A 24,426-nucleotide genomic window follows, 5' to 3' on the forward strand; every position below is an offset into this window, starting at 1 on the left:
TCTAATACTTGACATCCACTGTCAATTCTTGCAATTTTCATGCACTTGGTAGAGGGATATGCTTAGTCCATACTAATCACTTCCAAGTAGTCTTGAACTTGGTCTGCACTGGTGACTCGATGAATATTGTGAAACTTGACATATAAACTAAATCACTTGATTCACACTACATAGCTTGGTCAATGCTATCACTATGAGCTCGATATAAAATGAGTCACTTGGGGTTAATACTGAGTAGCTCAGTTAACACTAGACTCGCATTACATAAACTATGAACTCAGTAAGCACTGCACAACTCAGTTTGCACTGTAAACTTGACATACATTGAGATGCTCGGTTTGCACTACTAATCATCATTATAGTACTAACTGTTCGACATAAACTAAAATCTGTCCAAATGATTTGGTAGCAACTGTGGAACTTGGTAGATACTTACAATCTGAATAAGTGTATGTCATTAATAACAAACTTGACTGAAATGTCAACAGTCTTGTTTAAATATTCTACGCTCAAGCTATGAGGAAGCTTTAGATGTGTTCAACTCACTAAGATGACTAGAAGGATTAAACCCATATTTTGTTTCTCCCTTAGGTGGTTGATCAAAGATAGGTTCTTTTTCTTTTCATTTTTTACATGTTGGTACTAAGGGTAATTGATCAAAGTTAACTTGAGGTCATTCACCGTGACTCACTTGAAACCTAGTTGTAACTAGAATGAGAGAGAAAATGATACTAAATAAGAAGACTCCAAGAAGCATTGGTATCACACTAGGGTAGTAAAGTAATCACTTGTCCAGTTAGTAAATTGTAATAATGTAACTTTCTATAACTCTTGTCAACTCAATCTGTCATAGAGGTTCCATGATTAGCCAACACAATATGCCTAGAGGTCTCACAATTGTGGAAATATCCAAGAGTTGTGATGTAATATAAAAATGTAATAACATGAGATAAAATTATATGTTTAGACAAGTGAATACCCAAAATACAAGGATGATATCAAAGAATCTAAGAGAAATCTTTCTCCACTAGGGTAGTCTCTAACTTTTGCAAGTCTTGATTTTGGCAACAAGATAAGGCAAGATTTACAAACTCAAGGGAGCTATGAAACAAGAATCTAAATGGCCAAAAAGTTTAGATGTTTAGGATTAGGTCCAAAATGGTCAAATCAACTCAGGAATGACAAAAAACAAGGTAACCCTAGAGTCAGATCAATGAATTGAACTCTCCAAATGATTAATGCTAACTAGGCAATATATTCACAATAAGCAAGGTAGCAACAAGATAGTAAACTAAAAAGTTGGGTTGAGAACTCAGGGAACTCAATTTTGACAGTTCTTTTTAACCAACTATGATCAATTTTAGATTTATAAATGATAATTAGGCACATAGAACAACAATTAGGGATTTTAAGAAAACATCTACAAGCAATGAGAAAGGGACAAAGCAATCTTGTGCATGAAGAATAATAATGTTGTAGTATGAATCCAATCCCTAGAACCACTACTTGTGTATGTTCTGAAAATGTTTTCAAATCATGCACATAGACCTAGTAAAGAAAAAGTTGGTTGCACTATGGTTTTTAGTAATGGTCAACTCTACAAATCTTGCAATCTCAAGTGGACGGAATCCAATCCTAGCACACCAAGGTTTTGACATAGTCCAAGAATTTAATCAATCATGAGATGCTAATGAGATCTGATAGCCCAACAAGAGACCACACCTATGGAGATTTCTTCCACAAGGACATTTATATAGTGATTGTTTCTCCACGGTAGGAATGGCTACTTGAGGTTTTGTCCATGTGGTTTACCCAATAAAGGGAGTGTACACTATGGTTAACTCTCTTTAACAAGGAAGACTCACAACATGGACCACATCAAGACTTGGTTCAGATTCAAGGGTTCCAAGTTTCTGATGCTCCCAAAGGGAACAAAGCATAATCCTCTAGCCTCTTCACCTCACCAAAACACAACAAACAAATTAGTTGATTCGCTAAATTACTGATACCAATTCAATAAAGTCTGTCTACTGACGACAATGATTTTTGTTTCTCTCTAAAAGGGACTAAGAGAACATATTGTCAAATGCTGAAGACTCAACAATGTTTGAACCAAGAGTTGATTAACACCTTCCCTACCTACAAGTGGTTCTATCATCAAGAAGAGCTTTAAAGCCCACTCTCTCAAGATCCAAAAATAATGCTCATAGGGCCTAATTACTATGTGTAATAGATATGCGAGAAAATAAATCTTTGTTCATTGTTTTCCTTTTAGAGCAGAAATTGAAATGTGATCTATCACTGATACCAATTCAATAAAGTTTGTCTACTGACGACAATGATTTTTGTTTCTCTCTAAAAGGGACTAAGAGAACATATTGTCAAATTTCGAAGACTCAACAATGTTTGAACCAAGAGTTGATTAACACCTTCCCTACCTATAAGTGGTTCTATCATCAAGAAGAGCTTTGAAGCCCACTCTCTCAAGATACAAAAATAGTGTTCATAGGGCCTAATTACTATGTGTAATAGATATGTGAGAACATAAATCTTTGTTCATTGTTTTCCTTTTAGAGCAGAAATTGAAATGTGATCTATGAAAGCAGGAAATCAATCAAGTAAGACATGTGAGAGGTTAATTTTAATGAAAGGAAACCCAATATTATAGAGATTTAAACATAATACCCAGTAATCCATGCAACATGCTTATACCTTATTTTTATTTTTGTTGAACTTTTCTGTGAAAGCAAGCCACAAACTCTCCAACAAGCAAGACAAACAAACAAGCAAACAAGCAAATAAGATATTCAATGTATATTCAACTTATGTAAACCCTAGGGTTAGATCTGAAAATCAAATTTTAGTAGCAATAATAACCAACAAATAATCCAAATAACAACTCATATCATGCATTTAACCATGTGAAAAATAAGTGCAAGCTAATCATTAAATGCCCTCCTTTTTTTGACCTAGTCAACAAGATTGGACCTATATGACATAAATTTGGATCTAAACCCTAAGTGCAAAAAAGATACCCCTGTTAAAAATAAGAGATCTTTCCAAAAATGTTAGCATTTTAAAAGATATGCCCTAGGGAGCTATTTTCCCAAAATAGAGTAGTTTTCATAAATCGACCAAATGAGATATGATATTGCATCCAAATTTAAAACAAAAAGAATGGACCCCCTACAGAATTTAAGGAACTATCCAAAAATGTAAAAATTTCTAAGAAATATGCTTATTTTCTCCCAAAATTAATTTTTAATTAAAAATTAAAAAATCAAAATACCTCAAAATTTTTTGATTTTTTAACTAAAGCTTCTCTCATATGTCACCAACCTACAAAAAAAATTCAGACCAAAACTTCAAGTCATTTGGGAGATACAATCAAATCTTTGAAAATATAGGGTTTTTGTCTCCAAGCAAATCTGTACCAAGGGGGTTAGCTACAAAAAAACCTAGCATGTAAAGGTGGATTGCCCCACAGTGGGCACTGGGTACCAAAAAATGTGGACAAGTAGCAAACACACTTCTATGAATCCTTACACTCAAGATCAATAAATAAAACTCCATGAAAATGCAAGATCTCAAGAATTGACTCATAGCTTCCTATCATTAATGCACAAAGGTTTGTAGAGAGGTGGCTCTCATATGAACATAGATCTTGGTTTTTGCAAGTACATCAAAAGAACAGAAGATTCAAATGGACATGAACATGCAAGATATCTCCAAGTCTTCAAGAAAGCTTCAAATTTGCAAGTATAGTAGTAGCATCAAGTGTGTATGAAAGTATGATGAATCGCAAGAATGCTTCAAGTCCTCAAGGAAATCACATGAAAGCTCCAAAAACCTCTAGCATAATGGTGATAATAAAAATTGCATCATGAAAAATTAAGGAAAGAGGTCTCCTTATCTACCAAAGCCAAGAGGCATGAGGAAATTGGAGGGAACTTGAAAATTAAATGAAAGGGCATGACCCACATAAAAGAATGTGCAATTAGCATTTAATTAATGATGTGGAGTGTAAAAATCCATAAAAATTATAAGATGAGAGGTATTTAAAAAATAAAATAATCCATTTTCTTATAAAGTAAAGTGTGTGACATTTATTTAATTTATTTCTTTTAAAATAATAAATATTGCACATAAAATAATGTGGAGAAGGGTTTTATTTAATTAAAAGGGAGAAAATTCCTTTAATTAAATAATGCCAAAAATCAAAGTGATCAACCGTTTATTTAAATTAATAAATAAATTAATTCCAATTTAATCAAGGAAATTGATGTAAAATAATCATGATTAATTAAATAATTCAAATAATTTAATTTGATCAAAGGAAATGATGATGCAAACATTGATTCAAGCTTGAGATAAATTATGAAATTGGGGCACATAGTCAAGGTGACCATTTTTGAGTGCTTATAAAAAAAAGTTGTGAAAAGTGGTCTGATAGAGGTGGTCATATTCTTGAATTTTGCATCATTTCTAAATTTAGTTTGGTAATGCATGAATAGGTATGATGGAAGAAATAGGTGCATTTAGACCTCTAAATGTGGTTTGTTGGTAAACATTGATAGGGAATGATATGAAAGCTATGAAAGTCCTCACAAATAATGCTACAAGGATTAGATGATTGACACCTCATACAAATATTTTTAGGCTTGTATAATTGCCAAATATTGGCATATAAATGCATAAAAATGAGGTTCAATGTTGTTGAGACCTTTGAATATGGAGCACCTCATCAAATAGGTCAAATATATTTTAATTCTATTAAACAAAGTCAAAGGAATTCACATCCTTTTAATTGGGAGGATTGGATGTATTTCTTCATCTAGGTCCTACTTAGAGGCCAAAAATACTTGGATTGGGTTGAGAGAAATGCATAAAGATTTCAAGAGGGGATATGAAATTTCAGAGGGGTGAAACATTTTCATATGTCTTCTTATTTGCTTTATGTTTTGGCATGTACGAGGTTTACACCATGAGCCCTAGGTAGAAAGGATGAAAAATAACGAATACCGTCCACATTTGCAACAACAAAGGTACTCTAAAAGTTATAGTAGAGTAAATGTTTTTTTTTTTTTGCAAGAAGAATTGTTTATGAATTTTAGAGGAGTTTGAGCCAAAAAATGTTAGAGGAAACTATGTAACTTTCTAAGTATATATGGGAGCTATTTTATATAGTTTTAAAAATTTTCCTATGTTAAGGTTGGTGGCTTCAATGGTGAACCCTTCAAGTTACCTTCATATGTGTTAGATAGTCATGTTCTAATTAAAGTTTGTAGGTAGCTAGCTCATATTAATAAAAATATAGGAACACAAGAAAAACAAGGCATGTCATTTCTACTTGAATTGGGTAATTATAGTTGTACGTTTATTTTAGATGCTTTGAACTTAGGGTTGGAATTAAAGAGATTGAACTTGTAATTCTACGTGGCTAGGCCCAAATTTGGTAGTAGGGGTATGCCTAGGATCACTAAGATGTCAGAACAAGATTCACTTAAATAGCCCATTAGAGGATTATTTGGGAAACTACAATGATGAGTTTGAGTTAAGGAAAATAATGTGGTCTTTATTCACCCTCGGTCAAGTAGTCACCTTGAATTTGAAGATGAGCATCTATGGAGTTAATGTAGAGGAAGAAGAGGATCTTTTAGATACCCAATAAAAAATAGAAGGCTCAAGGGCATCCAATTTTATAAATTGATTGAGAGAAGAACAAATACGGGGTATGTGTAGGATCATGGTGTACCAAACTATGGCCTTAAGTGGCAGTGAAAAATTAGCAAATCAGGTTTATGTCAACTTGACACATAATTTTGAAGTGGTTATGGACTTTATATCAAAAAGTTGTAAGAAAATAATTTGTAAGAAATTGAATGTAGTTTCTAAACTACCAGGCCTTATCAGGAGAAAAAAATAATTAATTGGTCAAAAGTTTGAATTTTAATGCAGTACTAAGAAAATTTCAGGGCGAAAATAAAAAGTAGGTGTATGTCTGACCACCTTAATCAAAATCAAATCATAATATTTTTTTAATATAATTATAGATATGAAAAGTACAGTCATGCCCAGATGTGACGCATATTTTTCAGTATTTTTTTCTACCAAAACTTTTTCGAAAAAAAAAAAGGTCCCGTGTCTGACCACCCTAACTAATAGAAAATTTCACCAAATTTAATTTAATTTTTTTTCTTATACTAGCCAAAGTATAGAATGTGACGCAACTTTTAGATTTAAAAAATGTTATACCGTTTGAAAGTTATAGCTATTTTTCAATCAGTATGTCAATCAAGACTTTACAATTATCTTCATTGATAATTGACTAATACATACTTATCGAACTCAGAATTTGACATAAATTATATTTATGGAATCTAGAGATTGATATTAAAAAACCCTTTTCATTTTATTCAATTTCGATCAAAATAACATTGTCAGACGGCTACCCGAAGTCTAAGTATCACTAAAATCCTCTTCAAACATGTCTTTTGGGTTGACCGGGTAGGCTTGGTATTTACCAAGCCTAATCAGATATTTGATTTGAAATCAGATATTCGATATGTTGAGATGGGCAAATTTAAAATTTCAACCCATTTTGGAGGGAAAATTGGGGTTAAACGTCACAACTTATTATTTCTAAATTATTTCACTTATATTACTATGTAAAGATGTATTTTAATATATTATATATATAATAACGTAATGTAAAGATATAAGATATAATCTAACAATATATACTAATATATTATGTTAATCTTATTACAATCTATAAATATAATTTATATTATTATTATTTTTACTAAATATAATAACGTAATTTATATATATATAAAATACGTATTATATATTATTATATTAATATATGTTATTAATCTATATATAATAACGTAATATTTTTATTAAATATAATAATGTTATATATATATATATATATATAATTATATTAATATGTATGTTATTAATAGATATGTATATTATTAATATATATAAGTCAAAGGAGGTCATAGGTCAACCATTGACCCCTTTTGACATATTAAATGACAACATATGTCCTTAGGGGTCCTAAGAGCCCTAGGGACATATTAAAATGGTTAATATGGGTCAAAGGGGGTCATAAGGTGACCTATGACCCCTTTTGATCGATTAAATGACGATATATGTCCCTACGGGTCCTAGGACCCTGAGGGACATATTTGAATCGTTCATATGGGTCAAAGGATGTCATAGGGTGACCTATGACCCCCTTTGACCCATTAAATGATGACATATGTCTCTAGGGGTCCTAGGACCCTTAGGGACATATTCGAATGGGTAATATGGGTCAAAGGGGGTCATAAGTCCCTTTGACCCATTAAATGACAACATATGTCCCTAGGGATTCTAAGACCCTTAGGGACATATTCGAATGGGTAATATAGGTCAAAGGGGGTCATAGGGTGACCTATGACTCGCTTTGACCAATTAAACGACAACATATATCTCTAGGGGTCCCAGAACCCCTATGGACATATTCGAATGGGTAATATAGGTCAAAGGGGGTCATAGGCCTCTTTCACCCATTAAACAACATATGTCGGTAGCGGTCCTCGGACCCCTAGGAACATATTCGAATGGGTCATATGGGTCAAAAGGGGTTTTGACCCATATGAACTATTCAAATATGTCGCTAGGGGTCCTAGGACCCCTAGGGACATATTTGAATTGTTCATATGGGTCAGGGGGGTCATAGGTGACCTATGACCCCCTTTGACCCATTAAATGATGACATATGTCTCTAGGGGTCCTAGCACCTGTAGGGACATATTCAAAGTGTTCATATGGGTCAAAGGGGGTCATCGGGTGACCTATGACCCCCTTTGACCCATTAAACGACGACATATGTCTCTAGGGGTCTTATAACCCCTAGGGACATATTCAAATCGTTCATATGGGTCAAAGGGAGTCATAGGGTGACCTATGACATCCTTTGACCCATTAAATGACGACATATGTCCCTAGGGATCCTAGGACCCCTAAGGACATATTCGAATCGTTCATATGGGTCAAAGGGGGTGATAGGGTGACCTATGACCCGCTTCGACCTATTAAACGACGACATACCCCTTTGACCCATATGAACGATTCAAATATGTCCTTAGGGGTCCTAAGACCCATAGAGAAATATTCAAATCGTTCATATGGGTCAAAGGGGGTCATAGGGTGCCCTATGACCCCCTTTGACCCATTAAACGATGACATATGTCCTTAAGGGTCTTAGGGACATATTCGAATGGGTCATATGAGTCAAAAGGGGTCATAGGTCACCCTATGACCCCCTTTGACCCATTAAACAATGACATATGTTCCTAGGGGTCTTAAGACCCCTAGGGACATATTCGAATCATTCATACAGGTCAAAGGGGGTCATAGGGTGCCTTATGACACCCTTTGACCCATTAAACGATGACATATGTCCCTAAGGGTCCTATGACCCATAAAGACATATTTGAATCGTTCATATGGGTCAAAGGGGGTCATAGGGTGACCTATGACCCCCTTTGACCCATTAAATGATGACATATGTCCCTAGGGGTTCTAGGACCCCTAGGGACATATTCGAATGGGTAATATGAGTCAAAGGGGGTCATAGGGTGACCTATGATTCTCTTTGACCCATTAAACGATAACATATGTCTCTAGGGGTCCGAGAACCCCTAGGGACATATTCAAATGGGTAATATGGGTCAAAGGGGGTCAAAGGGTGACTTATGACTTTTTTTGACCCATTAAACGACAACATATGTCGCTAGGGGTCTTCGAACCCTTAGGAACATATTCGAATGGGTCATATGGGTCAAAGGGCGTCATAGGTCACCCTATGACCCCCTTTGACCCATTAAATGAGTTCATATGGGTCAAAGGGGGTCATAGGGTGACCTATGACCCCCTATGACCCCCTTTGACCCATTAAATGAATTCATATGGGTCAAAAGGGGGTCATAGGGTGACCTATGACCCCTTTTGACCCATTAAACGACGACATATGTCCATAGGGGTCTTGAGACCCCTAGGGACATATTCGAATCATTCATATGGGTCAAAGGGGGTCATAGGGTGACCTATGACTCCGTTTGACCCATTAAACGACGACATATGTCCCTAAGGATTCTAGGACCCCTAGAGACATATTCGAATGGGTAATATGGGTCAAAGGGGGTCATAGGGTGACCTATGCCTCTCTTTGACCCATTAAACGACAACATATGTCGCTAGGGGTCCTAGAACCCCTAAGGACATATTGAATGGGTAATATGGGTCAAAGGGGGTCATAGGGTGACCTATGACCCTCTTTGACCAATTAAACAACGACATATGTCGCTAGAGGTCCTCAGACCCCTAAGAACATATTCGAATGAGTCATATGGGTCAAAAGGGGTCATAGGGTGACCTATGACCCCCTTTGACCCATTAAACGATGACATATGTCTCTAGGGGTCCTATAAACTCTAGGGACGTATTCGAATTATTCATATGGGTCAAAGGGGGTCACAGGATGACTTATGATCCCCTTTGACCCATTAAACGACGACATATGTCTCTAGGGGTCCTATAACCCCTAGGGACATATTCGAATCATTCATAAGGGTCAAAGGGGGTCATAGGGTGACCTATGACACCCTTTTACCCATTAAACGATGACATATGTCCCTAGGGGTTTTAGGGATATATTCGAATTGTTCATATGGGTCAAAGGGGGTCATAGGGCACCCTATGACCCCTTTTGACCGATTAAACGATGACATATGTCACTAGAGGTCCTCGGACCCTTACGAACATATTTGAATGGGTCATATGAATCAAAGGGGGTCATAGGGTGACCTATGACCCCTTTTGACCTATTAAATGATGACATATGTCTCTAAGGGTCCTATGACCCCTAGGGACATATTCGAATTGTTCATATAGGTCAAAGGGGGTCATACGATGACCTATGACCCCCTTTGACCCATTGAACGACAACATATGTCCCTAGGGGTCCTAGGACCCCTAGGGATATATTCGAATCATTCATATGGGTCAAAGGGGGTCATAGGGTGACCTATGACCCCCTTTGACCCATTAAATGATGACATATGTCGCTACAGGTCCTCAAACCCCTAGGAACATATTCGAATTGGTCATATGGGTCAAAGGGGGTCATAGGGTGACCTATGACCCCCTTTGATCCATTAAACGATGACATATGTCTTTAGGGGTCCTAGAACCTCTAAGGACATATTCGAATTGTTCATATGGGTCAAAGGGGGTCATAGGGTGACCTATGACCCCTTTTGACCCATTAAATGACGACATATGTCTCTAGGGGTCCTATAACTCCTAAGGACATATTCAAATCATTCATATGGGTCAAAGAGGGTCATAGGGTGACCTATGACACCCTTTGACCCATTAAATGACGACATATGTCTCTAGGTGTCCTAGGATCGCTAGAGACATATTCAAATCGTTCATATGGATCAAAGGGGTCATATGTCACATTAAATGATGACATATGTCTCTAGGGGTCCTATAACCCCTAGAAACATATTCGAATCGTTCATATGGGTCAAAGGGGGTCATAGGGTGACCTATGACACCTTTTGACCCATTAAACGATGACATATGTCCTTATGAGTCCTGGGACCTCTAAGGACATATTCAAATTGGTTATATGGGTCAAAAGGGGTCATAGGGTGCCTTATGACCCCTTTTGACCCATTAAACGACGACATATGTCCTTAAAGGTTCTAGGGACATATTCGAATGGGCCATATGGGTCAAAGAGCACCCTATGACCCCTTTTGACCCATTAAATGATGACATATGTCCTTAGAGGTCCTAAGACCCCTAGGGACATATTCGAATCATTCATATAAGTCAAAGGGGGTCATAGGGTGCCTTATTACACCTTTTGACCCATTAAACGATGACATATGTCCCTAGGGGTCTTAGGACCCATAGGAACATATTTGAATCGTTCGCACCCTATGATCCCCTTTGACCCATTAAACGATGACATATGTCCCTGGGGGTTCTAAGACCCCTAGAGACATATTCGAATGGGTAATATGAGTCAAAGGGGGTCATAGGGTGACCTATGACTCTCTTTGACCGATTAAACGACAACATATGTCTCTAGGGGTCCTAGAACCTCTATGGACATATTCAAATGGGTAATATGGGTCAAAGGGGGTCATAGGGTGACCTATGACCTTCGTTGACCCATTAAACGACAACATATGCCGCTAGGGGTCCTCAGACCCTTAGGAACATATTCGAATGGGTCATATGGGTCACCCTATGACCCCTTTTGACCCATTAAATGACGACATATGTCTCTAGGGGTCCTAGAACCCCTAGGGACATATTCAAATTGTTCATATGAGTCAAAGGGGGTCATAGGGTGACCTGTGACCCTCTTTGACCCATTAAACGATGACATATGTCGCTAGGGGTCCTCAGACCCCTAAGAATATATTCGAATGGGTCATATGGGTCAAAGGGCCCATTAAACGATGACATATGTCTCTAGGGGTCCTAGAACCTCTAGGGACATATTCGAATTGTTCATATGGGTCAAAGGGGGTCATAAGTCATAAGGTGACTTATGACCCCCTTTGACCCATTAAACGACGACATATGTTGCTAGGGGTCCTATAACCCCTAGGGACATATTTGAATCGTTCATATAGGTCAAAGGGGGTCATAGGGTGACCTATAACACCGTTTGACCCATTAAAATACGACATATGTCCCTAGGGGTCCTAGGACCCCTAGGGATATATTCGAATCGTTCATATGAGTCAAAGGGGGTCATAGGTCACCCTATGACCCCCTTTGACCCATTAAACGATGAAATATGTCGCTAGAGGTCGTCAGACGCCTAAAAACATATTCGAATGGGTCATATGGGTCAAAGGGGGTCATAGGGTGACTTATGACCCCCTTTGACCCATTAAACGACGACATATGTCTCTAAGGGTCCTATAAGCCCTAGGGACATATTCGAATTGTTCATATGGGTCAAAGGGGGTCATAGGGTGACGTATGACCCCCTTTGACCCATTAAATGATGACATATGTCCCTAGGGGTCCTAGGACCCCTAGGGATATATTCGAATTGTTCATATGGGTCAAAGGGGGTCATAGGGTGACCTATGACCCCTTTTGACCCATTAAACGATGACATATGCCGCTAGAGGTCCTCGAACCCCTAGGAACATATTCGAATGGGTCATATGGGTCAAAGGGGGTCATAGGTCACTTTGACCCATTAAACGATGACATATGTCTCTAGGGGTCCTAGAACCCCTAGGGACATATTTGAATTGTTCATATGGATCAAAAGGGGTCATAGGGTGACCTATGACCGCTTTTGACCCATTAAACGATGACATATGTCTCTAGGGGTTCTATAACCCCTAGAGACATATTCAAATCGTTCATATGGGTCAAAGGGGGTCATAGGGTGACCTATGACACCCTTTGACCCATTAAATGATGACATATGTCCTTAGGGGTCCCAAGACTCCTAGGGACATATTCAAATCGTTCATATGGGTCAAAGGGGGTCATAAGGTGACCTATGACCCCTTTGATCCATTAAACGATGACATATGTCTCTACGGGTCCTATAACTTTTAGGGACATATTCGAATCGTTCATATGGGTCAAAGGGGGTCATAGGGTGACCTATGACACTTTTTGACCCATTAAACGATGACATATGTCCTTAGGGTTCCTTGGACCCCTAAAGACATATTTGAATTATTCATATAGGTCAAAGGGGGTCATAGGGTGTCCTATGACCCCCTTTGACCCATTAAACGACGTCATATGTCCCTAAGGGTCTTAGGGAGATATTCGAATAGGCCATATGATTCAAAGGGGGTCATAGGGTGACCTATGACCCCCTTTGACCCATTAAACGATGACATATGTCCCTAGGGGTCCTAAGACCCCTAGGGACATATTCGAATCATTCATATGGGTCAAAGGGGGTTATAGGGTGCCTTATGACACCCTTTGACTCATATGAACGATGACATATGTCCCTAGGGGTCGTAGGACTCATAGGGACATATTTGAATCGTTCATATGGGTCAAAGGGGGTCATAGGGTGACCTATGACCCCCTTTGACCCATTAAACGATGACATATGTCCCTAGGGGTTCTAGGACCCCTAGGGACATATTCGAATGGGTAATATGGGTCAAAGGGGGTCCTAGGGTGACTTATGACTCTCTTTGATCTATTAAACGACAACATATGTCTCTAAGAGTTTTAGAACCCCTAGGGACATATTCGAATCGGTAATATGGGTCAAAGGGGACCCTCTTTGACCAATTAAACAACAACATATGTCGCTAGGGGTCCTCGGACCCGTAGGAACATATTCGAATGGGTCATATGGGTCAGAGGGGGTCATAGGGTGACTTATGACCCCCTTTGACCTATTAAACGATGACATATGTCTCTAGGGGTCCTAAAACCTCTAAGGACATTCAAATTGTTCATATGGGTCAAAGGGGGTCATAGGGTGACCTATGACCCTATTTGATCTATTAAACGATGACATATGTCTCTAGGGGTCCTATAACCCCTAGGGACATATTCGAATCGTTCATATGGGTCAAAGGTGGTCATAGGGTGACCTATGACACCCTTTGACCCATTAAATGACGACATATGTCCCTAGGGGTCCTAGGACCCCTAGGGACATATTTGAATCGTTCATATGGCTCAAAGGGGGTCATAGGGTGACCTATGACCTCTTTTGACTCATTAAACGACGACATATGTCTCTAGAGGTCCTATAACCCCTAGGGACATATTCGAATCGTTCATATGGGTCAAAGGGGGTCATAGGGTGACCTATGACACTTTTTGACCCATTAAACGATGACACATGTCCTTAGGGTTCCTAGGACTCCTAAGGACATATTCAAATTGTTCATATGGGTCAATGGGGGTCATAGGGCACCCTATGACCCTCTTTGACCCATTAAATGATGACATATGTCCCTAAGGGTCCTAGGGACATATTCGAATGGGCCATATGGGTTAAAGGGGGTCATAGGGTGACCTACGACCCTCTTTGACCCATTAAACGACGACATATGTCCTTAGGGGTCCTAGAATCCCTACAGACATATTCAAATCGTTCGTATGTATATGGATTAAAAAATGAAAAGATATATATATATATATATATATATATATATATATATAGTATTTATTCTATTTTATGATAATAATAATAATAATATAAATAAACATTAAATATTAATATTATCATATCTATAGTAATAATAATAATACTATTATAGCTATAATAATAATATATATATTAATACTATATTGTAGCATAATAATAATAATATAAATAAACACTAAATATTTACACTATTATATCTATAGTAATAATATTAATACTATTATGGGTATAATAATATTGATACTATAGCTATATTAATACTATATATTAATATTACTATATATTAATACTATTATATATTAATACTATTGATACTTTATATTAATACTATTATACTATTAATACTATTATATATTAATACTACTATACTATTAGCTTAGTAATAAACCAAAGTCGAAAAATATAGCAAGTTTTGATTTTGATAATATTAATATAATTATGGCAAAAGAGGAAAATTATAGCAAGTTTTCCCTTCAAAAATTCACTTTGCAATATCGAATATTCGATTTCAGATCGGATATCCGATTTAGGATCAGATATCTGATTTTACTGGCACCAATTTCGAATAATTCCCTGTCCCTGCAGACCCGACAACATCACTTTTCCACTTTTTTTCACGGGTTTTGAAAAAAGTCGTGTTTTGGGGCCCAACTAATCAAAAAAATTTCGAAAATATAACCTTAGGTGTTCGAATTTGTCATCTGAATGGGGAGCAGCAATCATCGAAAGGATAAACGCAAAAGGAAGATATCTAATGAAGACATTGCGACATATAGAGAAAGGGACAAAATGGAACACCGAAGAAAAAGACAAGATATGCTAAATATCAGTCAAGTTGACGATGAATTAATCGAAGGTGAAATCATAGAATCAGATAATGAATATGTACAGTTGGGGAATGAAAATGTACCTATTGAAAACGATAATGCCGAAATTGAAAATTTTGAAAAAGAAATGCCACCAAGTCATAATCCAAATTGCATAATTGACCATGTCGAAGATGACAATGCACAGGAACCTAATGCACAAGAACCTTACATATCTCCTAATTATAATCGGCATGAAGGTTCTAAAATACCAAAATGGATAATTGAAATTGATGAAATGATTATTGCTAGTTTGGAAGGAAAAAAATCAGAAAGAACCATTCGGTTATGGGCTTCAAGACTATATCAGATGTTTTTCGGCAACAAGACAATGGTAGAGCAATGTCAGCTTTTCATGCACTTATTAAAGATGCAGAAGATGAGACCTATGCTTTCCAAATTGAAGATTCGTGTCAATAAAAAGTTGGAAAGAAATGCCATTATCATGAAGAATCTTTTCAGTGCTCTCAATAGCATTGGAAAAAATAGTAGAGAGAAGGATAATAGAGCTGCTCGAAGGGTCATTACAACCTCTTTGGTAAGTCATCATTTGAGAAAGGGTAGATATATGAGACAAACTTGTATTGATTTGAATCTAAATCGTACTACTTTGAGAAGAGCACTTAGTCAATGAGAGAAAATTGATGATCCTCTTCAAAATGAAACATGGGCATTTGGTGGGAGACTTCCACGTTTTGATAAGAAGCTATTCGACGATGTGAAGGAAGAAATTACACAATTTTGGCACTCTAACTCACGACTATCATCCAATGCTAAAGACGTCTTAAAGTTGAGAATTGGCATCAGAGATCACATGCCACATCCTAAACACCATTTAGAAGTAAGTCAAACTATGTTGTTTAAACAATTAAGAGAGAGTCATCCAAGTCTTCATATATCACAAAGGGCTTTTGAATCTTTGAAGCCATTTTATTGTGTGCCACTCAAAATTTGAAATACATGTTGTTGCAAATATCATGTTAAGTTTTCTATGCACCATGAACTATTACGCTCCATTCATTCTACTTTGCATAGTAAAGAAATGTTGGAGGATTGTTGGGCTAGTGGGCTTCCAAATGGTTGTTCCTTTTATAGAAATGCTTGCTTAAATGAGAAGTGTTCAGAATGTGATGGCTTATCCAAGTTTGACACATGTTTCCATGAGGGGTGCGAACAAGATCTTGGAAAGACAATACTAAAAAAAAAAGTATATGAAATGGTGAAATACACATTGAAGAGTGGGAGTGAGAGCTCTAGATGTGAATTGGTTGGAAAAGATATCAATGTGGCTAATTTTATTTTAGATTTCAAGGCAAATATTTTTTACAAGTATGCAAGACATAGTCACAGGTCTCAATGGTTGGATCAACAATTTAGAACGTGTAAGGAGACTTTTCCCATTGGCACTATTATATCAGTTGTTGATTTTGTTGAGGACTACACATTGCAACCTCAAAATGAGACACAATCTCAGTATTACAACTCCATTCAGATTGCAATTTTCGTTCACATAACATATAGACATGCCCCTGATAGTGCAGAAGATAATTGAAAGATTATTAGAGAGTATCATTTTTATATGAGTGATGATAGATCTCACTCTCACGAGTTTGTGCAACATTGTTTTGAGAATTTTTTTGATTTCTTACATGAGCATGCAATTTCTATGGATAGACATATCATTTGGTCAGATAACTGTATAGGTCAATTCAAGAATGCTCGCATGTTTTATTGGTTGTGTAGGATGCACGTAGAGAGAGGGGTGCCTCATATTTGGAGTTTTTTTGAGTCCGGCCATGGAAAAGGGGAACATGATGGAGCAGGGGCATGTGTGAAGAGAGCTCTAGTTAAGGAGCAATTGAAGATTTCAACAACAGAGCTTCTTGATGCTCGTAGCATTGTTGATTGGTGTAGTTTAGCATTATTACAGGGGGGACTCTTGATTTAGTGGTACACAGGTTCTTTTGGTTGGTTGAGGAAGGGTACATAGGTGATAGATTAGATTGTGCTACAGTGAGAGACTCATCAAAAATGCATTCATTTCAGAGCTCTAATTCTAGTACATGGACCATTTGGACACGACAACTAGCTTGTTTTTGTCGTACTTGTTTTCAGTGTGATTGGGATCACTGTGAGTCAAGTGAGTGGGTGGACACATGGGCTCCACATTATCTTACTCCATTGTCTATCATACCCTCTATCAAAAATGATGACATGGAAAGTTCACTTGAGCATAACCATCTATCAGATCTACTTCAGCCAGGACATGTCTTTGCATTGGTTGCACCACAGGGGAATGATGAGAAATCTGATTATTGGTTAGCATGTTGTGTAAGAGGCAAACAAAAGCTTGCACAACCAATCACAAATGATGATGGATTCACATATCCTATTGGTTCAGTGGTTGTTGCCGGAACATGGCTGCTGACATACATGCTTAGAAGGAACATAATTCCTGCATTCGAAGACTATCAGAAGCACAAAGTAATTCTCATATATTCACATCTTATTATAGCAACAAATGTAAAGTTATTGAAGCATCAAGGAAGACCAAAAGTAAAAGAACTTTTTACTATTGCTAATGCTGATCATGAAGCCTTGTTGGAGACCCTAAAACAGAGAGAGGACCCTATTGGAATACTCAACTAGGTATATATACTTCTTATGTTATTTTCTTCATAATGATTTAATGAATTGATGATTATCTTGTTTAATACAATAAGTTACTAATTTTTTTATGATATTGGAATGTAGGTACATCATGAAGAGTTGGAGGGGGGTGGTATTGGGGAGGATTTCTAAAATTTATGATGTATTATGATGTAAAATGTGTAGTTTTTTGTATATGGTTTTTGTATTTTGGTAGGTTCTTTGTAAGGAATTATAAGAGGAAGATATTGAACAAGTTCTTCTAAATCATATTTGCATGTGATACAAGGCTATAACGACAATTTTAAGAGCATTTATAACTATATGAAAGATAATTGCATGCAGATATCTTATTACAAATTTGGTTTTTCCCTTATTTGACATAAAGCTGACATTATGATTATTAAAACTATTTTTATCAAACTAATCAAATAAGAAAAATCTAGAAAGTACGAATGAACAATTAGAATACTTGATTTCTTCCATTTTGCAACCAATCATAGCATTTGAAAGCATAAAGAGTCATAATATTGTATAATGTTTTAAAAGACTTTCATATTGAAAAGTTGTATGAAGCACATTTGAGATAAGCCATGAAATCCATGAAAGAAGATAGCATGTAGGATAAGCAATTAAAGCCAATAAGCAAGATAACACATGCATGATGACATGATATGAAGTTGGATATGAAGGCTATGAGTGGATGAGAAAGTAAAATAGGGTAGGCATGGTTAGCTTGATTTTCTTTTAGTTGTAGCCCTTGAGGGTATGCATGGTCTATATGGAAAGAATTAGGTTCTTTGTTTGGTGGAGGCATTTTCGAAAGCTTTGACACTTTAGGAGGTTCATTAGTGTTATAAGAAGTGAAGGTGTCAAGGAAATCATCACTTGACATAGGTTCATCAGCATGATCTTGTGACACATGAGTCATTAGAGTTATCAACAATCCCATCATAAATGAGATCTTGGATTTTATGTTTCAACACTATGGAATCTTTAGTTTTACGAAATTTTCTTCCATGGAGATTAATTTAAGAATGCCCCGTGTGTATGTAAAGGTCTTAAGGGAGATTAATTTAAGAATGCAATATTCTCCTTGAACATTTTCTCAAGTTTAGAATTGATTTCTATCATGTGCTTAGAGAGATGAAGGTAAGAAAGATTATTTGTCTCTTCTAGCTCTTTGTATTGAACATAAAGAAAGAGAGATGACAAGTGAACAAATTTAAGTGTAGTCAATAGATCAAGGAAACCATTTAGTGAAAGAAATTCTTAGTATGCATATCATAGACCATGAAGTTAGAAAATACCAATAGCTCTAAGACCAAAGAGCCATTTTAAGCATGTTCAAGCACTAGAGACATAGAAAATCAAAGTCAATTTATGAAACTCCCCTTAGCAAAAAATGCAAACAAATATTTGCATTTGACGTTTTGACTTGGTTGAAAAAGTTTGACAATAATTGATAATATTGCAAGCTTGATGTTCAAAAGCAATTTTTTTTCCAAGAAAGATAGTAACACATGGAGTAGTCTTCAAACAATCAAGCAAGGCACAAAGCAACCTTTCATGATACAAGTCAAAGGGGTCAACCTTTCTTGACAACTTTTCAAAATCTAACTCCTAACGGCTACAAGTCAGTGCCATTAGCTCCAAGTGGGTGGGTGAACCATAGTGACACCCTTGTTCCAACCACGTAGACCCTCTATCATCCGTGGCCACCCCGTACCGAGGAGTCTCCAAGGTGCTCTAAGTGCATTTTGAGGTCAATCTTTCGAGGGTCATAATTCAGAGCTCGTGAGGGCTATCGATGAACTATCAAATGCTACAGGACGGTGATACTGAGGCCTAAAATAACCTATCTCATTTTTGAGAGATCACATTTCGTTTGGATTCAGCACAACAATCTCGCTCGATGGCAAAACTCGTAGTGTGCCTCAGTTCATAGGTGCACCACAATGTAACTTTGAAACCGCTGATCTTGGCATCGAATTGTCAATGCCATTAGCTCTAGATGGGCAGGTGAACCCTAGTCACACCCTTGTTCTGGCCACGAAGACCATCCATCATTTGCGGCCACCCCGTACCGAGAAGTCTCCAAGGTGCTCTAAGTGCATTTTGAGGTCAATCTTTCGAGGGTCATAACTCAAAGCTCATGAGGGCTATTGATGAACTGTCAAATGCTACAGGACGGTGATACTGAGGCCTAAAATAAACTATCTCATTTTTGAGAGATCACACTCCGTTTGGATTTAGCACAGCGATCTCGCTCGATGCCTAAACTCGCAGTGTGCCTCAGTTCATAGGTGCACCACAGCGTAACTTTGAAACCGCTGATCTTGGCATCGAATCGTCAGTGCCATTAGCTCTGGATGGGTGGGTGAACCCTAGTCACACCCTTTTTTTGGCCACGAAGACCATTCATCATTTGCGGCCACCCCGTACCGAGGAGTCTCCAAGGTGCTCTAAGTGCATTTTGAGGTCGATCTTTCAAGGGTCATAACTCAGAGCTCGTGAGGGCTATCAATGAACTGTCAAATGCTACAGGACAGTGATACTGAGGCCTAAAATAACCTATCTCATTTTTGAGAGATCACATTCCATTTGGATTCAGCACAACAATCTCTCTCGATGCCAAAACTTGAAGTGTGCCTCAGTTCATAGGTGCACCACAATGTAACTTTGAAACCGCTGATCTTGGCATCGAATCGTCAGTGCCATTAGCTCTGGATGGGCGAGTGAACCCTAGTCAAACCCTTGTTCTGGTCACAAAGACCATCCATCATTTGCGGACACCCCGTACCGAGGAGTCTCCAAGGTGCTCTGAGTGCATTTTGAGGTCAATCTTTCGAGGGTCATAACTTAGAGCTCGTGAGGGCTATCAATGAACTGTCAAATGTTATAGGATGGTGATACTGAGGCCTAAAATAACCTATCTCATTTTTGAGAGATCACATTCTGTTTGGATTCAGCACAACGATCTCGCTCGATGCCAAAACTCGCAGTGTGCCTCAGTTCATAGGTGCACCACAACGTAACTTTGAAACCCCTGATCTTGGCATCGAATCGTTAGTGCCATTAGCTCTGGATGGGAGGGTGAACCCTAGTCACACTCTTGTTTTGGCCACGAAGACCATCCATCATTTGCGACCACCCCGTACCGAGGAGTCTCCAAGGTGCTCTAAGTGCATTTTGAGGTCGATCTTTCGAGGGTCATAACTCAAAGCTTGTGAGGGCTATCGATGAACTATCAAATGCTACAAGATGGTGATACTGAGGCATAAAATAACCTATCTCATTTTTGAGAGATCACATTCCCTTTGGATTCAGCACAACGATCTCGCTCGACGCCAAAACTCGCAGTGTGCCTCAGTTCATAGGTGCACCACAGCATAACTTTGAAACCACTGATCTTGGCATCGAATCGTTAGTGCCATTAGCTCTGGATGGGTGGGTGAACCCTAGTCACACCCTTGTTCTGGCCACGAGGACCATCCATCATTTGCGGCCACCCTGTACCGAGGAGTCTTCAAGGTGCTCTAAGTGCATTTTGAGGTTGATCCTTTGAGGGTCATAACTCAGAGCTCGTGAGGGCTATCAATGAACCATTAGAGGAGACAAGTTTGTAAGGATGGAGTGGCTTAGTGTTTTTGCTAAAATAAGTTAGTGGGAAGGCTTTATTAGAGGGTCTTGGCCAAACTAGTGGGGTGTTTGTCCACTCTATAATTTTAGAGATAGGTAGGTTTTGGAGGGAGATTAGGGGAGCTCTACTAAAACTATCCTTACCCTAGCTTGGACCAAGGTTGGTATCTCAAACTTGCTTCTTTTCCATTTCTTTATTTTAGCATGGTTAAGCAAATATGCAAGTGTAGAGTTTATCAATGGAGTATGCATTGCATTGCATTGTGGAGTAGCATTCATGTGAGTTCTTGAATGGTGTTCATTCCATGTAGATTAGTGTGACACCATTGTGCATCTTGTTGTATTGTGTGGAGTATTGTGAGTATGAGGTTTGGATTTTTTCTATTTTCTTGTTGTATTATGGGTGTTGATATTGTGTTGTGAAAATGTGATGTGCTCTTGAAAATTTCTTGTTTTATTTCTACTTGGTTTTGTTTTCTTGTTTTGTGCTTGAGTATTGTTATGGGCGTGGGACTTACACTCACCCTTGTGGGAAGGGAAGAGAAGTCCAGGGTGAAGGGCTTAAGTTGGGTTCGAAAAATGTATTGAGAACCTTGGAGTATGGGCTCTATTGTATGCCATAACATTTCATATCTTGCTGGGGGTGATAAGGAAAGTATGGTGTAGAAAGGAAGTTTGAGGAGTTACAGTTGATGGTAGTAGGTTTGGAGGAGGAAATGTGGAGGCCCTGAGAGGGCATTAAATGGTTCATTTATGATAGCCCCAAGAGGGCATGAAATTTACTGAATTATGATAGCCCCGAGAGGGCATGAAAATTGTTTATTGCAAATATGGTTTGGTATGGCAAGTCTCCATTTTAGAACACACCTTCACCCTATGTTTATGGTTCCATCTGTGAAGCCATTGTGAAATAGTCTTGGAGGGCAATTGTTCAAGTTTGAAATGTAATGTTTATGCATTGAAAGATTGTATGTGTATCTCAGTTTGAGCCTTGTTCCCTAGCGCGGGGGTGGTCTCTTTAAGGCCTATGGTTGGGTGGAAAGCATCCATGGTCCTTGTTATTTTGTTGTGTTGCATATGCAGATTTGTGTCCAAGGGAGCAATGGAAATGGCTTGGAATGATCATCTTGCAGATTGATGTTGGATGAGAAAACTTGACATTGTGCCCTCATTTGTGAAGGAGGATTCACCAGCTTGTTCATGTTCTCAACGATCATGTTGGACAATGTTCATGCTACTCATTGTCCATATCTTTCAATGTCCATGTTCCTTATGATTTTGAAAAGTCCCTTATGTTGCCCCATTGTGATGGAAGGAGATTGTATCATTGTTACCTAATGTACGTGTAGACGAAATAATTGATAAGGTTGTATATGCATGTTTCATTTGGAGTTTATATTGTTATGAAAGCATTGGTACGAGTCATAGATTTTCTTTGACATCATTGTTATCATTTGAAAATGTGAAAGAAAGTTTTCTCGTTGTGGTATTGTAAATGACTAGTTGATAATAAAAATCCATAGATGTTATGTGATACCATTGATTGTATAAATTTAAAACTTAGTAGATTGCTTACAATCTTGTTGTGCACTCAATAATTTGGAAGGAAAATTTTATGTTCATATCACATGCATGGATAACATTGATTTTAATTACCAAGCTTAATGCAATTCTAAGCAAGGAAATCATCAAATTAATTTTATGATATAACAAAATGAAGTTTGTTGTAAGAGAAGACATAATAAAATCTATGAGATACATTGCTGAAGGCATGCATTTTCCTCTCTAGAAAATGTATGGTAAAGACAAATAAATCCCTTCCTTAATACAGAGCAATAAAATATTAAAGAATATTCCCAGATTCTAGATTGCTATCCAATAAAAATAAAAATAATAATAGCATATAGAGACTAATGAGTGTCCTAGACTAATCTATTTTCTAAGTGACAGAATGGTACACATTACAATCTTGTGACCTCTAAGTCACATCCAACACTCAAATAATAAATTAGTAATTAAATAAATAAAGGCATATTAGTGTGCATGTTAGAGAATATGAAAAATTTAAATATTTAACTTAAAAATAAAATAAAACCCAAGATTGATTGGATGTACATATAATAGGGTTGATATGAAGTAAGTTGTCGGGATGATGGGATTGGAGAATCAAGGATAAGGATGGATGGTGGATTAAAATAATAACTCAAATCTAGTTTTATCTAGTCAATAAAGCACATTGATACATTGATACATATATGTCAGAATGACAAGGTATGTTATATACAAACCTTATTTATACGCTTGCACCTAATCCTTGCATAAACAATTCATCTAACAAATTTAAATTGACACACTCAATACGATGGTGTAGTAGGATGTGTTTAAATACAGATCATGAATTATTATTGAGTTAAGTACTTTGAATTGGCCCTTAGAATTACTAAGAGTTCCTCATTTTATGTGCTTACTAATTCGTACTATGAAACTACTTTGAATCTTAACATGCTTTGATAATAATAATATTGATAGTGAGAAAGTGAGCTTATGGTGAATAGTTAGATGTAATAATGTAAAAAGTAAATGTAATAGTATAGTAATTATAGTAATTAAAATAGTAAATGTAAAAGCATGGCAATGTAGCTAGATTAGTTAGTAGTTGATGAGCTAGATAGTTAGTAATTGTCTTTTGTTAGAGTGAGTTTAATTTATGTATTGAAATAGTAATTTTTGTGTTTAGAAAACTATAGTGAGTGCTAGTTTGGTGAGGAAGCAATGTTGATAGAGTGCATAAGGATGACTAAATAGAGTAAAGAGGGAGAAAATGACTCAGTATTGGTCCAATCTTTGAGAGGACCTGTAACCAGTAAGATATGGATGCAAGCACATGATACACATTTGGCACATAAAAAAAATTGTTTATTCCATAAGTTGTGTAAATAATGTGTTGAATGATGGATACTATCAATGCAAGTGGCCCCTTCTCCATCATGTAGACTTTGAAGCTACCTTTGGGGCATATCTTTTCTA

The sequence above is a fragment of the Cupressus sempervirens genome, chromosome 2 (genome assembly GCF_028749045.1).
Source record: "Cupressus sempervirens isolate cs-2001-9-10 chromosome 2, ASM2874904v1, whole genome shotgun sequence".
NCBI lineage: Eukaryota > Viridiplantae > Streptophyta > Pinopsida > Cupressales > Cupressaceae > Cupressus > Cupressus sempervirens.